General features: G+C 41.6%; 1 protein-coding gene across 5 annotated transcripts in view; it reads left to right on the top strand.

The window, feature by feature from the left end:
- The first annotated feature begins 1,904 nt into the window (after nt 1-1,904).
- Nucleotides 1,905-16,913, top strand: part of ADCY4 (adenylate cyclase 4) — a 68,843-nt gene continuing 53,834 nt past the window's right edge. For 2 of the 5 annotated variants that reach the window (XM_056528196.1, XM_056528234.1), the window contains exon 1: nt 2,192-2,363. The gene's annotated coding sequence lies outside the window, so the exon portion shown is untranslated. Of the gene's footprint in view, nt 1,954-2,191; nt 2,372-11,469; nt 11,521-16,913 lie in introns of those variants that run through there. The other 3 variants (XM_056528215.1, XM_056528201.1, XM_056528221.1) reach the window with 3 other exon arrangements.

The following is a 16,913-nucleotide window of genomic DNA, read 5'->3' on the forward strand; positions in this document are numbered from 1 at the left end:
GCTTATGTTTACAAAACAACTGCACATTTTATTTTATCAGTAGCCAAAATCCGGCCAATGCTCGATTTCGTTTCATGCAGGCGTTGTCAGATGTGAGGGTAGAAGGTTAAAAGGCAATACATAATCCTATAAGAGAGTTGCCCTCTTCTTTGTATACAGGATCACATGTATCTGCAAGGTAACAATTGAACACTGCAGATAGAAAGGAATTAACTGTGCTTACGACATCCTCTTCATCACTGAAGCAGCTCCACCTGTAATCTGTGGTAACCCAACACTCACCGTTCCTTGTTGCCTCACCACAACTGCTGACCTTTTCATGAATTCTTCTTGTCTGACAAAGGGTTAAAAATAGATACCAGAGAGGCGCTATAGTCTGTCTTCTCTAAAGCAGCGACTGGTTTTACCTCATTCCATAGGCGTCTGGCTGTCAGGTGTAGAGCAGATGATTTTTCTGACACCCTCACACAAACTTCTGAATTTAGACTGACTTTTTTCGTCCTGCGTAGACTAGACTGCGAGCTGGAAACCTGCAGAGAAAGACGGTGAATAGTGAAGAATAGCCTTATTCTCCATGGAAGGTAATCATAAAAGAACCCAACATATCAAACTAGAACAGGGCAGGGATTGAAGAGAAGAAAAGAACAGGGTATAGACGTGTGAAGAGTAATGGAGACCGGCGAAGAGACACATTCAAGTGCAAATAGTTCCATAAAGTGTTAGGACAGGCAAGCAGAGACAAGACGGTGGGAAGGAGGGAACAGAGTAGAGAATAGGAGGGAGATAACAGAAAGACAGGGAGCTCTCGTCATTCTCCTTTGGGATTGTATCCAAATGAATCTGGTAATTAAAAATCAGCAGAGATAGACTGGCTCTTCATGTGGCGCTCTGCCACCACCGTCTCTTCAGCACATGCTTGTAGTCATCAGCTCGCACCTCAGCCTGTTAGTCCCTTCTCCCTCCCATGCTCATACATGTCTTTGAAGTTTGCGGCACTCTTGTCTGTCTCTTTTTAGTTTTTTTCCTCCCTCGTGTGGCATTTTGTCTAATCCCCAATGTTTTACCTAGGTTAGCTTCTCCATTCCTCCGCCTCTTACCTGTCTCTCTGCCTTGCCTCTGTTAAGCTTCTGCGGTTCCTTGTCTGCCTTTATGTCTTCTGCGTTTCATGACATCTAATTAAAATGAAATCAAATGCCCCAGATAGGAAGATAATTATGGATTCCTATTGAGGAGCCTGCACAGTATCACACCTTCATTACTTTTAAGCACATGACCGCACAAAACTGGGCTGCATTGCTTTTTTTTTAACAAATGTCCTTTTTTTAACCCTTTCCATCCTAGGGACACATATCACATAACAATTTCCCAGCCAGTTTCCCTGGCAATTAACGGATTTTCTTACTGGCGTCACTGAGCGCCATGACTTGATGTTCTGCTGCCATGCCAGCTGTAGCACATCTGCTGACATTGTGTGCATACAAAACAATATAATTATTATTTGTGCTTTTCTGTTTTGCCATGCCAATGCCTAGCTGTAGCCAGCTTTTCGGAACTTGTGCTTGAACACCAGGGAGAGGGATTCTCGGCTGAAATTGTGGTTGAGGATAGTAAACTGAGAGAAGAAAGGGCAGGAAGAGTATAGGTGAGCTTGATAAAACTTTGCTAATGCCATAGAATGTATGGGGGGGGGGGGGCTACAATTAGTACAAAGGGCCTGTTTACAAGCATACAAAAGTAGATAGTATAGAAAGTGCTTGGCAGGATGAAGGTGTCATTCAGCACTGGAATAGATTGTGATGTGAGGCAGGAAGAAGGCGTCTGTCAACACACAAATAGCAGATTGGACTTCGAAACGCAATGGAGGTACATCAACCGAGCCCTGATTGCAACAGATTAGAGTGTTCTCCTGGACTCGCAGCAGGAAGAGTTAAAGGATACACAGGAAACCACAGGGTGGGTCAAACATCAGACAACAAGAAACAAAGATGGAAAATACTAATAAACTCTGCTAATGACAACTAATTAGCTGTGGAAGGGAAGAGGAGGGGGTGGCAAAGCAAGGAAGGGAGACAGAGACTGACAGGGACACACCAACTGAGACACACAGACAAGAGCCATACAGGAAAGGAAAAGAGAGTTGACACCCAGAGCAATGTGAGAGCGAAGGTTTAGTAAGGCAGAAGGAGGGATGAGGATTAGGGAGGGACTCTGAGCTTTGAAGATTCAGTCTAGAGGCAACCTGGAGGCAATCTCGGAAGAGAGGGAAGGAGAAAGAGAAAGCATTTGACTGAGATCTATTACCTAGCTGGTGTAAGAGGGACCAAGCAGATGCTGGGAGGACAAGGGCTGACAGCGCCTAACCGGTGAGAAGGTGTTGACAACTAATGAAGCTCTGTGGTGTTTGTGGGAAATGAGGATTCGTATGGGGTCCTGCACCGGTCTGTGGATGACAGTTTATTAGTTCATGCCACACAGTGGACTTCCCTGTAAAAGGGACCGCATGCTATTAGATTGTAAGCTCTTGCAAACAGGATCTTCGTTACCTTCTATCCTTCCTTTCACTCTACTTTTAGAGTTTGTTTTCCCCTCCTGACTGTAAAGTATTTGGAATATGTTGGTGCTGTATAAATAAAAGGTATGAAAAGAACAAGAAGGAAGGGTAGAAGACTATATGAACAGGACATGTGATGTGTGGGTCTGATGGTGGAGCAAGATAAGTGCTGAATGGATGAATCTACACGTCCATCAGCAGAGATTATGTCCTGTTCTTCTGTGCCACTCCATTTTTTTCTGCAACAGTTTCTAGCTACTCAATTACTAGGCTAAATAGCTAAAGCAAAAGGAGTCGTTCTTTTTAGAGTATGTTCACACGTTCAGGTTTTCATGTTTCTAATCCAAGATCAGGATGATAAAGGAGGACACATATAAAGGAAACACTAAGGACTTATCTTTTCATATCTATTTTGCGCTTTGTGTGAAATAATTGCAATTAAAACCTGAACAAGATTTTTTTGGCTCAGGGCTGGTTATTTGAGTTTGACAAAGACGATGTGAAGTGTTTCTGGCACCAAGGTGGGGACATAGTTTTTCGTTTCAGCCATGTAACATATGTGTAAGAATGTCTCATGGTGGATCAGGAATATCTCGCACATGAGGCAACTATTTGCTGTTGTACTTCTGTGTACTTGACAGTGTTGCAAAATGTTCAATGAATGTGTCACTCAATGACCAACACCTGTTAAAAAGCTTTTTGTTTGTTTGTTTTTGCTTGGAAGTGTCAGAGCAAGGTTACAATGTACATTAATGATAGTACTTTAGTGTTATAGTGTATCTTACCAAACTTTGTTTACTGTATCTAGTTTTGATAGCTGGTCACATCAGTCAACTCCAGAATGACTCCTGACTCCTAGACAGATGCATCAGGGGTGCTTACTCTAAGACTGTGTTCACATGATGCAGTAATGTGTCACATAAACATAAGCCGCATGATAAAACCTGCATAGTCAGTCATTGGCCACTCTGTACAGATGAAACCTGTTTCTTTAACCCCTTAATGCCACAAGTGTTTTTCTCCTGAATGACCAAGCAACTTTACATTTTTCCTAAACTTTATTATTTTTTTTTACTTTTTCCTCAACATATCTGTAGCTTGTTTTTGGCAAAATTAGTTGTATTTTTCAGTGGCACCATTTTTCTGATACATATACTAAAGTCTTTTTTTTTTTGTTTGTTTGTGTGTGTGTGTGTTTTCATTGCGGTAAATCTAAGATGTCAACTGGGGAGATTTATCAAAACCGGTGCAGAGTAAAAGTTGACCATAGCAACCAATCAGATTGCCTCTGAAAAATGAAAGAAGCGATCTGATTGGTTGCTAGTGGCAACTGATAGACTTTTCCTCTGCACAGGTTTTGATAAATCTCCACCAATGGTTATCTTTACTCAATGGGAATGTTATGGTTGTGGTATCAAATGTATTTCTTTTTTATGGGGAACTATATATATATATATATATATATATATATATTATATATATATATTTTTTTTTATAGAATACTTTGCTATACATACACTGCTCAAAAAAATAAATAAAAGGGAACATTTAAACAACACAATGTAACTCCAAGTCAATCACACTTCTGTGAAATCACACTGTCCACTCAGGAAGCAACACTGATTGACAATCAATTTCACATGTTATTGTGCAAATGGAACAGACAACAGGTGGAAATTATAGGCAATTAGCAAGAGACCCCCAATAAAGAAGTGGTTCTGAAGGTGGTGACCACAGACCACTTCTCAATTCTTATGCTTTCTGGCTGATGTTTTGGTCACTTTTGAATGCTGGCAGTGCTTTCACTCGAGTGGTAGCATGAATCGGAGTCTTCAACCCACATAAGTGGCTCAGGTAATGCAGCTCATCCAGGATGGCACATTAATGCGAGCTGTGGCAAGGAGGTTTGCTGTGTCTGTCAGCATAATGTTCAGAGCATGGGGGCGCTACCAGGAGACAGGCCAGTACATCAGGAGACGTGGAGGAGGCCGTAGGAGGGCAACAACCCAGCAGCAGGACCGCTACCTCCGCCTTTGTGCAAGGAGGAGTAGGAGGAGCACTGCCAGAGCCCTGCGAAATGACTTCCGGCAGACCATAAATGTGCATGTGTCCAATCAAACGGTCAGAAACAGACTCCATGAGGGTGGTATGAGGGACCAACGTCCACAGGTGGGGGTTGTGCTTACAGCCCAACACAGTGCAGGACATTTGGCATTTGCCAGAGAACACCAAGATTGGCAAATTCGCCACTGGTGTCCTGTGCTCTTCACGGATGAAAGCAGGTTCACACTGAGCACATGTGACAGACGTGACAGAGTCTAAAGATGCAGTGGAGAATGTTCTCCTGCCTGCAACATCCTCCAGCATGACCGATTTGGTGGTGGGTCAGTAATGGTGTGGGGTGGCATTTCTTTCGGGGGCCGCACAGCCCTCCATGTGCTTGCCAGAGGTAGCCTGACTGCCATTAGGTACGGAGATGAGATCCTCAGACCCCTTGTGAGACCATATGCTGGTGCGGTTTGCCATGGGTTCCTCCTAATGCAAGACAATGCTAGACCTCATGTGGCTGGAGTGTGTCAGCAGTTCCTGCAAGAGGAAGGCATTGATGCTATGGACTGGCCCGCCCGGTCCCCAGACCTGAATCCAGACCTTAATGCACATCTGGGACATCATGTCTCGCTCCATCCACCAACGCCACGTTGAACCACAGACTGTCCAGGAGTTGGCAGATGCTTTAGTCTAGATCTGGGAGGACATCCCTCAAAAGACCATCCGTTACCTCATCAGGGGCATGTCCAGGCATTGTAGGGAGGTTACATAGAGTCACACACACTACTGAGCCTCATTTTGACTTGTTTTAGGGACATTACATCAAAGTTGGATCAGCCTGTAGTGTGGTTTTCCACTTTGATTTTGAGTGTGACTCCATATCCAGACCTCCATGGGTTGATAAATTTGATTTCCATTGATAATTTGTGTGATTTTGTTGTCAGCACATTCAACTATGTAAAGATGAAAGTATTTCATATGATTAGTTCATTCATTCAGATCTAGGATGTGTTATCTTAGTGTTCACTTTATTTTTTTTGAGCAGTGTAGTATTTCAGAGCATTACTGCCTTTCAGTGTTATATTGACAGGCCTACCGAAAGGCCTCTAAAGTATGGGTTCAAACAAAGTATTTTGGAAAGTCTTCTTTGGCTGAACACACGGACCAAAATACTGTGTGTGAACCCAGCCTAAATGTTACTGTCTCATTTGACTTTGGGATCTAAGGCCCCCTTCACAAATGTCATCTGGCAGCATTTCCCTCCTGTGCTGTAGAAAAAGCATCAGAGGAAAACTGATGATAGAACTTATCCCATTTATTTGGATGGGAGAGTTAACATTCATCAAGTGGGACACCGGATAGTAGGAAACACCACAATGGCATCAGAGGGGGAGGGGCACGCATCTTGCTGCGAGTTTATTGTCAGCTTTGCAACATAATTTTGGCACACATTTTCATGTGCCAAAATTTCTGCATAATGCAGCACTTTACAGTAAGAAACATGAACCCTACAAATGACATTTTTAATGAAGTGGACGTGTCAACAGGTTTCTCTCAGAACCCTGAAGATTTATTATTAAAACCTCCCAAAAAAAAAAAAAAGTGCAGTTTTCTTAACAAATGTTAATGTGGTCAGAATAATCCAACAGAATTAAGTAAGTAGGAAAACTTACTGGGGGGTTATTTTTTTATTATAATTTTTCTGGTAAAGGTTTGTTTAAACCTAATTGTAGCGCAAATTAATAATCCTGGTGAAAATAACCCAGGTACATAAAATCCAAATAATAAAAAACACCAAAAACAATAGTAAATCAGGGGCCTTTGTCTTCAATCAGTGTCCTGTTGCCTAAAGCTGCTGGTAACAGCCCAGGCACTGCCAGTATACAGCGTATAGCACTGCAATCTTCTTCCAAAGCACCACCATAACAAGGTAGCGCATCAGAAGTCGTCCCCTGAATGGCCACCTTTAAAGCACTATGGGGGACATTTATCATTGTTGTTTTGGAAAGTGAGTTTTACATTTTTTTTATTTTTTTTGCTTTGATTTTGCTTATGTGCGACATATTTATCATACTATCACAGGGGGTTGAAAGATGTGGTGCACATAAGCAAAGAACAATAAATCCCTTTCAGAACTCCATTTTGTATGATTCCTTCTCTCCTCTGTGAGACTGTTCTGCACAAAAAAAAAAAAAAATCAGTTACAACCTTTTGTGTGACTTTTTATAAGTGCTCTCCAAAGGCAGTTTTGCAAGCCAGGTCTGACGTGGCCTAGGTTTGAGACTTTTTGGAGGGGTTTGAGACTTTTTGGCATGTCTATGTGCAACATTTGCACTTCATAAATTCAGGACCACTGCAAAGTAAAAAACAGAAAGTAAGGCTGTTTGGTACTTTCTGCCTTACCCACAAAAGTTGCAAAAAAAAAGTGCTTAGACGCATGCGCAACATTTTGTGTGCCCAGTTTAAAGGGTACCTCTCATCAAATAAACTTTTGATATATTTTAGATTAATGAATGTTGAATAACTTTCCAATAGCATGTTAATGAAAAATACGCTTCTTTCTATTGTATTTTTCCCGATCAGTCCTGTCAGCAAGCATTTCTGACTCATGCTGGAGTCCTAAACACTCAGAGCTGCCAGCCTGCTTTGTTCACAGCCAAACAGGCTGTGAACAAAGCAGGCTGGCAGCTCTGAGTGTTCTCCTTTGTGAACAAAGCAGATTGGCAGCTCTAAGTGTTTAGGACTCCAGCATGAGTCTGAAATGCTTACTGCCAGGACTGGTAGGGAGACCCCTAGTGGTCATTTCTTCAAAGTGGAAAATTAAATAGAAAGAAGCATATTTTTTAATAACATGCAATTGTAAAGTTATTCTGCATACATTAATCTATAATATATCAAAGTTTTTTTGATGAGAGGTACCCTTTAAGCAAAAAAAGAACAGCTCTAAATGCAATGATAAATCTTAAAAGCACACGTCTTAAAACTATGTCACAAAACTGCAGCAATTTGCAGGAAAATGGGTGTGGTTTAAATGCAGGATTTTTGACCACCCAGAATACTACCACAGTACTAGAATGCAGTCTAATAAAGGGAGACAAAGGGTATGACAGGTGAAATCAAGTTATTCTCCAGCTGCCACATATTACATTTTATATAAAAATTAAATTTTTATTATTTTTTTTAATCAATTGTCAAAAATCTAATGTCTATGGCCAATTGCAAATATAAAACCCTCATTGATTTTACACACATGAGATGAGATGAAATAGTAAAGATTATCTTACATGATAGCATTCCTAAGCTCGGCTATCCAAAGAAACTAGGACAGCAGATGACAGAAGAGCTGGAAATTGGGTTAGGAGACAAAATTACCTTGGAGGTAGCGTAAAGAATGTAACAAATGTGTGTGAAATTGAACATGAAGCTAAGAGATGGGCTATATCACAAATAGAAAAAATAAAATGGCTACATTTGATCTCACAGCTGGGATCACGGGGCCACAGCACACATAGCAGCTTAGATTTCCTAGCCCCTGTTACTTTACATAATGCTTCCTAATTTGTTTAGATGTCTGAGGGTTTTTTGCATTGGCTCAGTTTTATGGCGTGTAATTATATGGCGGTCAATTTAATGCTTGCTCTCCAGGATGAATGGACTATGGAACTCTGGCATTTAGTGTAAAATGACATGTTTGCACTAGCAAAAAAGAGGGCAAGCGCCTGACTGAAGGTCATGTGTCGAGAGAATTTATTTTGGGGGAGCCCTGTGTGGAGATATGGAGTGGAGGATATTCTATGGAGCATTTTTTATAACTTTGGAAAACCAGACCATCTACGAACAGCATGTTTGTTTCCTAGGTAGCAGAAATGCACACTGTGGGATATTGATTGTGAGATACTGTAAATGATGTCAGAGTAAACATAGCTGACACGCTATCCTGTATAGTTTATGCATCATATCAGAGTTGCTGCTTGGAGCCAGAGTATGTTTATTGAGACAAAGGCATCTGGAGATTATGCTAAATGCCTTGGTCTCCAAACTGTGGACCTCCTACTGTTGCAAAACTACAACTCCCAGCATGCTCGGACAGCCATTGTGTCTCCAGAGCAAGCTAGATTCCAAGCATATCAAAAGTTGCTGGGAAATTTCAACAGAAATCCTTGCCCCAGGGCAGTCATTAGAGGTAGCCTTTGAAGAAGATGTCCAGCAAAATAAAATTTATGCTAATGCCCGTTCCAGCACATCAGCTGGTCGAAACACACAACCGCTCCATTCATCTCAATGGAAGAGGCGGAGACACATGAATGCTGTCTCTCTGCCTCTTCCATACAGATTAATGGAGGGGGCATGTTCCGACCAGCTGATGTGCTGGGTGCCAAAAGTAATTTCCTTGAGCAGCTCCCCTGCGTCCAGACACTGCGCATAGGGGATAAATTATGTTTTGCTGGACATCTTCTTTAATGTAAATTACTAGGTCATGCAGATGCTTTACATGTTTTTTTTAGTGGTCTAGTTTCTGTAATTGGCTCACAAATCTTTATGTTTTGATGCTTACTCATTGTAACATCCACTGCTTAGGGAGGGACATGTCCAAAGCAAGCACTGAGCCCACCCTCACTCGTTATGCATTCACCTCCTCCCTGATTCTGCTGTGCTGTGCTGGGTCCCTTTATCCAATCACTGCATACTGCTCTATAACCCCCTCCTCTCTGTTCTCAGACAGGAGTGAGCACAGAGGGATGCTAGGTCCACCCTTACTTATTGGTCTTTGTCCCAGCCCATGTTTCAGCTGGGACAAAGATGATGCTACAATCAGACAGGATTATATTCTGGATGGGATAGGGAACCCTAGTGGTTTTTTATAAGCCATGATTTCTATAAAAAATTTCTTACGAAGTATATGAGAAAGGTTAATGTTTGGCCATGATGTTCTGCAGGTTACCTAGCCGCATAGGCATAGGTAACCCTGACTACAGGGGACTTAAGGGTTAAGAGCAATAGTACAGTCAGTTAACCCTCCCACTTTAGTTTCCTGGGAGGTGCTTTGGTAAGTACGACCATGGGATATATGAGTCTGCTTCCCCGGATGCTCCCCCCTCTTGTTCTCCAGCATCTCGAGGTCCCGCCCGCCCTCCCTGGTTTTTTCTTTATTTGTGTTTATGTTGTCTTTGGCCAGGCGTCCTGTTGTGGGACGTGTAGGTTTTTGTTACCCCTTTATAAAAAAAAAAAAAAAAAAAAAGAGGTTTCATCAACCTTGGCCACGGGGTGGTAGGATTCCTCGCTGGTCGTGGTGCTGATCTTTCTTTTCGTTACTGGAGTTTTTGAAGTCCCAGCTGGCGTGAAGGTATAACATTATGGGAGTTTTCAAGGTGCCGAAGGCATTTCATGCACGCAGTGGAGACGGCGGGGCATACTGCTTCGGATGAAGCAGTACTTCGGCAAGCTGATTAGTTCATGGTTACTGCTCTGCAGTGTTATATTTATTTACAGATTTGTTATATATATTTTAATAAATGAGCTGTGACCACCACCCAGCCCACTTAAAAGGTTACTTATGTGTCATTATTAGAGTGGGAGAATGCATAGTGATAAGACTCCGGTAAAAGGTTTGTCCAAGCAGTCAACATAGAAATGGGCACTATCAGAATCAAAAACATTTTATATCTATAACCCCTCAAGAGTCATAGAAAGATTTATTTTTTGTCACTTTGCTGGACCCCCATGATATTGGTGCAGCACCCAGCATTCTGTGCCGGGTGCCGCCTCCGAGACGGGGATGTGACATCACAGCCACGCCCTCTAGTGATGCCATGCCCCCTCCCATAGACATGAATGGAGGGGGCATGGCATGAAATCACTAGGTGTTGTGGCTGTGACATCACGTCCCCGTCTTTGAGGCAGCACCCGACACCCCATCTTGGTTTTATAACCATTACCTAGGTCAGCAATAGTAGCGGTCACAGGATTACTTATTCTGTCACTTGGTGACCTACAGAATCCTTCCCCTACCTTTACAGTTTGTCTATACTTTCGCCTTCCTTCACTGAACCCTAATTTATAGCCAATTTGGGTAGAAGACAGGCAATAAGAAATGTTGAGAAGTATCATATCATGGCGATATTAGTAACAGAAGTAGTAACTACCTTCTCTACTAAACTAGGTCTAATAAGGATGAATAATGAGGGATATAACTGCATTAAAAGCAATGTCCATTTTCAATGGACACATGAAGCAGGTTTAGTGTATATCTAATACAGATACCCTGAACAATTATGCTAAGCTTTCTGGTAATGAAATTCAATCATATACATAAATAATGAAAGTAGGAAGGAAGCTCTCTGTACTTCTGAATTTCATTACAATATTTTCTTCGTCTGCATTATGTACCTGCTGCAGAAATACCAAAGTTTGTTGTTGCAAAGACCAAATCATTTCTTTGCTGGTTCTATGCTGCTTGAACCTCAACCGAAGTGACTAGGAATTAATTTTGTATTCTCTACGAAAAGCCGAAGGCCAATGAATGAATGAAGGATTAGGAGCGTTCTGGATTATACAGGAGGCGATGTAAATGCCACCTCATATGAACGTGTTTCCCTGCCAGCCTGGAGGCATAACTGTCTTAACACCAAAGCTATTTAACTTGACGCTGACAGATAATTTGCACAGCACAATATGAACAGTGGATAATGTAAGCCACAAGATTGTTTGATTGTGACACTGTATATTACAGGAACTGCTGTGGCACTTCAGCGGTTAAACCCTGCTTGGGCTCTACAATAGCTGGAATGTCGCTACGACAATGATCTCGCATTGTAGTGACACAATGGTGTCAGTTTATTCCTGGAATGGTTCATTTACAGAACTGGCTTCCGTGGGTACAGGGTCGGTATAGTAATGAAGTCTAGTTTCGGACTGACTCGGTAAGTGGGCCACCATTTAATTGCTTGTTAGTTGAAGGAAAAGCTAATGCAAATAAAAAGTGTCTTATTAGAATAATTTAGCGATGATGGTGGGGGTGCTGGAAGTGTACTGTGACAGCTCTGCTGCAAGGAATGTGCTGGTTGTGGTATGGTTCAATAACCATGAGAAAAGTCCTCTAGCAATGCTACGCAGAAGTCTCTCATTAGTGACGGGGGAAGAGTAGGCACCCAGATCTCATTAGCTGGATAATATCACCGGACAGAGCCTGAATACATCCTTACACGTAACAGGGAACACCAACAGCTTTGGAAGCTTGCAGAACTACACAATGGGGGCCAGGCACTTCTACAATCGCTTGGAACGTTTTCAAGCAATTGCATTTACATATGGCACAAGAATGAGCGTGGAATATGATGAAGCTTGAATCTAACCACCTTAAAACTGCTGAGCATAAGGATAATCAAGACCGCACATGCTTAAAATATTAGGGCAGTGGTTAAAGGGGTATTCCGGCTTTATACATCTTATCCCCTATCAGCATTCTGTGCCGGGCGCTGCCTCCAAGACGGGGAGGGGACATCACGACTACATCCCTAGTGATGTCACACCACGCCCCATCCATTCATGTCTATGGGAGGGGGCGTGACAGGGTCTGTTTTACTGAGCAGAATAGCAGAACATAGCCTTAGATGCTGCACTCAGTAGGGACTGTGGCATCAATACAATTACACAAAAGAAAGTGACTCCTTCTGTCACAATGTCACTCCCATCCCAAATAGGTCGTTTTTGTAGTCAGTGGCTTAACAGTGTCCTCCAAGCCTGTACAGTGATCCCTCAACTTACAATGGCCTCAACATACAATAGTTTCAACACACAATGGTCTTTTCTGGACCATTGTAACTTGAAACCAGACTCAACATACAATGCTACGGACAGTCCAGATCTGTGATACCTGTCACAACTGGAGGAACGGATCAATCAGAATGGGCATTTTACTGGTAAATCACCTGTATTACTGAAGTGCATGCACTGACTGGCTGTATGGTAGTGCCCCCTACAGTACAGGGAAGAACTACAATTTCTGTACTACTCCTTACCTGTACCAGGGTTAGCTGCTCCTTTGGCCACCAAGTAAGAGTGGCTCCATTTGGGACACTGTGTGTCCTGTATAGGATCCTGAAGAAGAAGCTCCTGTCCTCTACATAAACCATTGTTTCCCAACCAGGGTGTCTCCAGCTGTTGCAAAACTACAACTCCCAGCATGGCCGGACAGCCAACGGCTGTCCGGGCATGCTGGGAGTTGTAGTTTTGCAATAGCCGGAGGCACCCTGGTTGGGAAACACTGACATAGACAGTGATTTACAGCAGCTCTTTCTTACTTTTCTATGTATGGAAAAGCTTTATCTCTATTAGTTATCTACTTTTTCTTTAATCCTCACTTTTGCCTTTTTTTCGGATGACATTTTGGGGCTTCAGAGCCAATTACCAAGTTTCCATAGAGTTATGGTCTCAACATACAATGGTTTCAACATACAATGGTCGTCCCAGAACCAATTAATATTGTAACTTGAGGGACCACAGTATCTTGTACATCTAAAAGACCCTGACATTATTAGAGCATAAAATAAAAAGCTAGAAAAAAAATGTAAAAGTGAAAAAGATTTGTAGATTTCCTCTTTTATGTGAAAAAAAGAATAATAATAAAACATGGGGAAAAAAACTATATAAATTTGGTATTGCTGTAATCGTACTAAAATGAAGAATAAATTTACCATAATATTTAATTTATACCACACAGTGAAGGCCATTCTAAAAAAAGAAAGTGTTGTATCAACTGATGGTGGCACAAGAGCAATAGATTTCTTTTCTTTTTGCAGAACTGCTGTCTTTTCCCATTCCACCCCCCCCCCCCCCCCCAGAAAGTGTAAAGTCAATCAATAACTTTTATCTACACCAAAAATGTTCCACTGATTGAACTGATTCTGCAGAAAAGAAGCCCTACAGCAAAGTCAATACTAAAATGAGAAATAAGAAGTTGGGGGTGGACAAACTAAAAAGATCTGCTTCATTATAAAGGCCAAAATTGGCTACACGCACTCCCAATACTGACCAAAATACTATGGGGGACATTCATCATTGGTTGTACACTTTTTTCCTTGTTTATTTTAGGCGCAAACATTTTGTGCAGTTGCCGTGGATGCGTTTTTTTTTTTTTTTAATGAAACATTTCCTCACCAGGTATACTGTTAGAGGCACCACGGAACACTTTATGCAATGAACATGAAGTTATTGGGGGAGATTTATCGAAACCTGTGTAGAGGAAGGGTGGTGCAGTTGCCCATGGCAACCAATCAGATCGCTTCTTTCATTTTTCACAGGTCTCTTTAAAAATGAAAGAAGCACTTACAGTAAAATCGATTCGTCACGAACTTCTCGGCTCGGCAGTTGATGTTATTCCTGCATAAATGAGTTCAGCTTTCAGGTGCTCCGGTGGGCTGGAAAAGGTGGATACAGTCCTAGGAGACTCTTTCCTAGGAATGTATCCACCTTTTCCAGCCCACCGGAGCACCTGAAGGCTGAACTCATTTACGCAGGATAAGTCATCAACTGCCAAGCCGAGAAGTTCGTGACAAATCGAATTTACTGTAAGTTCGCTCAACTCTAGTGTGAACCCAGCCTTAGGCATTTCTCCTGATACAAATAATGTGATTCATTGATCATGTGATTCAATGATTCTTCTTTGAACAGCATGGTTTGTAATGTGAAAAACCACATGCAGCAAAAACACCATACATTACATCACACAAAAAAATGCTACTGACCTCACAATCCCACAAAAATAACTATTGCTTGTTAAGTGCTTTATAGTTCATTATGTAGTTTCTGCTAATATCTGGCCACCACATTATTCATACATTGTGTTCACAGACAGTATTTTTGTGATAGTTTTTGTTCAGTTTTTAGAGTCAAAACCAAAATTTTGGGAAAATGGAATGAGACGTATAAAGGATGAATTTATACTTCTGTTTTTAAAAGTTGCAGCATGCTCAGACTATGGCATTTTTTTCAAGGAATTTGGGCATTTTTTTTCTCCTATAGACTTCTAAAGGAGGAAGATTCCGCCATGAAAAACACAATATGGGTTTAACATTGGCCTTTTTTTGTGGCATTTTTTTTCTATAAAAATCCTAGAGTCATATGAGAAGAAATAGATTCAATAGAACTGAGAAATATAAAGGAACAACTTAAACTTCTGCTGAATCCACTTCTGGCTTTGGCTCAAAAACTGTAGTGGTAAGAAAAAAATAAAATAAAAAACTTCCAAGTGGAAAGTGAGCTTTAGGGTACGTTCACATGAGTGAGATCTACTGAAAGTTTCCCTATGCAGGCTTGAGTTGTGGCAGATTTTCCGCAGTGGAATTTCTGCAGCATAAAATTTGCAGTGGAAAACTAGCAGTAGATTCTGACCATGTGAACGGCTGATTTCTTTATTTGTTTTTAAAGATCCGTTTGAACCCAATTCAGACTCTAGCTTAAAAAACTAAATGAACCACCCCCACCTATCTATGATGGCTGGGGTCACACACAGCAGTGTGGATTCAGTAGAAAAGAGACGTAAAACTCCTTCCTTTATATTTCTTATTCCTTTTGCATCCACTTATTAAAAAAAAAAAATGCTGTGTGTCACAGTACCCTATTCTTATTAGACTTAGTTTGGTTCCTGCACCAAAAAATAATAATAATCAAGTTGGGGGATCTGCTCAGCCTGGGGGGTTGGGGGAACCATATACCTACAAAAAAAAAAAAAAAAAAGACATATACTTACCTTCCCTGCTCCCGCTGCCACTACTGTTCTCCCACAGCTAGTCCCATTGCACAGCGCTTGCTGTGTTTGGGGTCGGAGTTCAGCTAGAAAGGTTCATGGTGTGTGAAGAAAGCCTAGTGAGGGGTGTTCAGATGTTGTATAGCTTTAGGTCTGTTGGGGGTAACCTCTGAGCTGTCCCAGTACCCTCAGTGATCCGCTTTGAATACAGCTGTGGGGCAGAGTTGTTCAGATCAAAGTTCCCTCCCAGAACCTGATCACTAGAAAGACAAAGCCCTGGGCCATGTAGGTGCGGTCATTACACAATGTGTGACTTGTTCTACATCAGAGGTAATTTATCTCCAGTGTACAATGGGGACAAAAGATAATACAGCTATGCTGTAAAATACAGAGGCCTATGGAGGATATTACCCATAGATTCTATACACCAACTGAAAATCATTTTTGGCAAAAACATAGAAAAAGTACCATAAGTTTAGCTGTTCTAGTGTAGCCTACATCATGTAAATATGGGATTACTGACCTCAGGATGAGCACTACAGCATGATCACTTATTTTGTTAGGCTGTGTTCACACTGCAGCCAATTATCAGTGCTGCAACTAACTACTGCATACTGTTTCCCCACAAAAGGTCCTTTTACCGGCATTATGCAAATTATGCGTCATTTGTACAAAGATATGTGCCAATTAGCTGCGTTACACAACTGCAGTGTGTGAACACAGCCTTAGCGGGGTAGGAGATGTTACAGTATTTTTATGTATCATGCAATTGCTAAGTAACTGCATTAAAGTTCTTCCATTACACGTGCACCATGGTATGAATATACCTCTGTGGTATTAGCAGGATGCATTTAGGTAAAGTGCGGATCACTGCGGGCTGAGTTGACTCTGTGTCGTTACCTTTTTGGCAGTCAGGTTGCTTGTATACTTTTGGCAGTGCTCCACAATTGTAGCCATCATCAGGCTTATATTGATGTGATATCTGTGAGAGGCGGCATGATGAGCATATAAGTTTATTACGGTTAGTTACATTGTCAAGATGATTATCCCCTGGGGAGTATAGTGCACCCTAGTAAAACGGGAGCTTCTAGGGGCGATGGTGGTGTTAAGTGGGGTAAGAGATAATGACACCTTATGTTGTGCATTAGTATATATTGTGCAACTGCTGGTTAAGCAATTTTCTTCAACTTATTCCTTCATTCACAAATCTATCAATAGTTTCCTATATATCTTTATGTTTGAATCGGTGCAGGTCTATGATGAAATACTGGGTAAATCCGGTTTTCTTAATTTTTTGCTTATATAGTGCAGCTTAGACTATAATATAAAGGTTGTGTATGAGCTTACCTCTTTAAGCTGACGTGGCAGGCATGAGAGTGAAGGTGTATATCAATTATATATCTTGACCCTCTCCCCCTAGAGATATCAGTATACCAATACAGATGGGTGGTGGCAGAGGTATAGAGGGTACAGAGGTAGCAGTCGCAGCCTGGTGCCTAAGGGGGGCCCCAAAGCACATCTGCCCCATAACCAGTATTATAATTGGCACATTGGGCCCAGAGGCTACAA

This window comes from Hyla sarda, chromosome 1 (genome assembly GCF_029499605.1).
Source record: "Hyla sarda isolate aHylSar1 chromosome 1, aHylSar1.hap1, whole genome shotgun sequence".
Lineage (NCBI taxonomy): Eukaryota > Metazoa > Chordata > Amphibia > Anura > Hylidae > Hyla > Hyla sarda.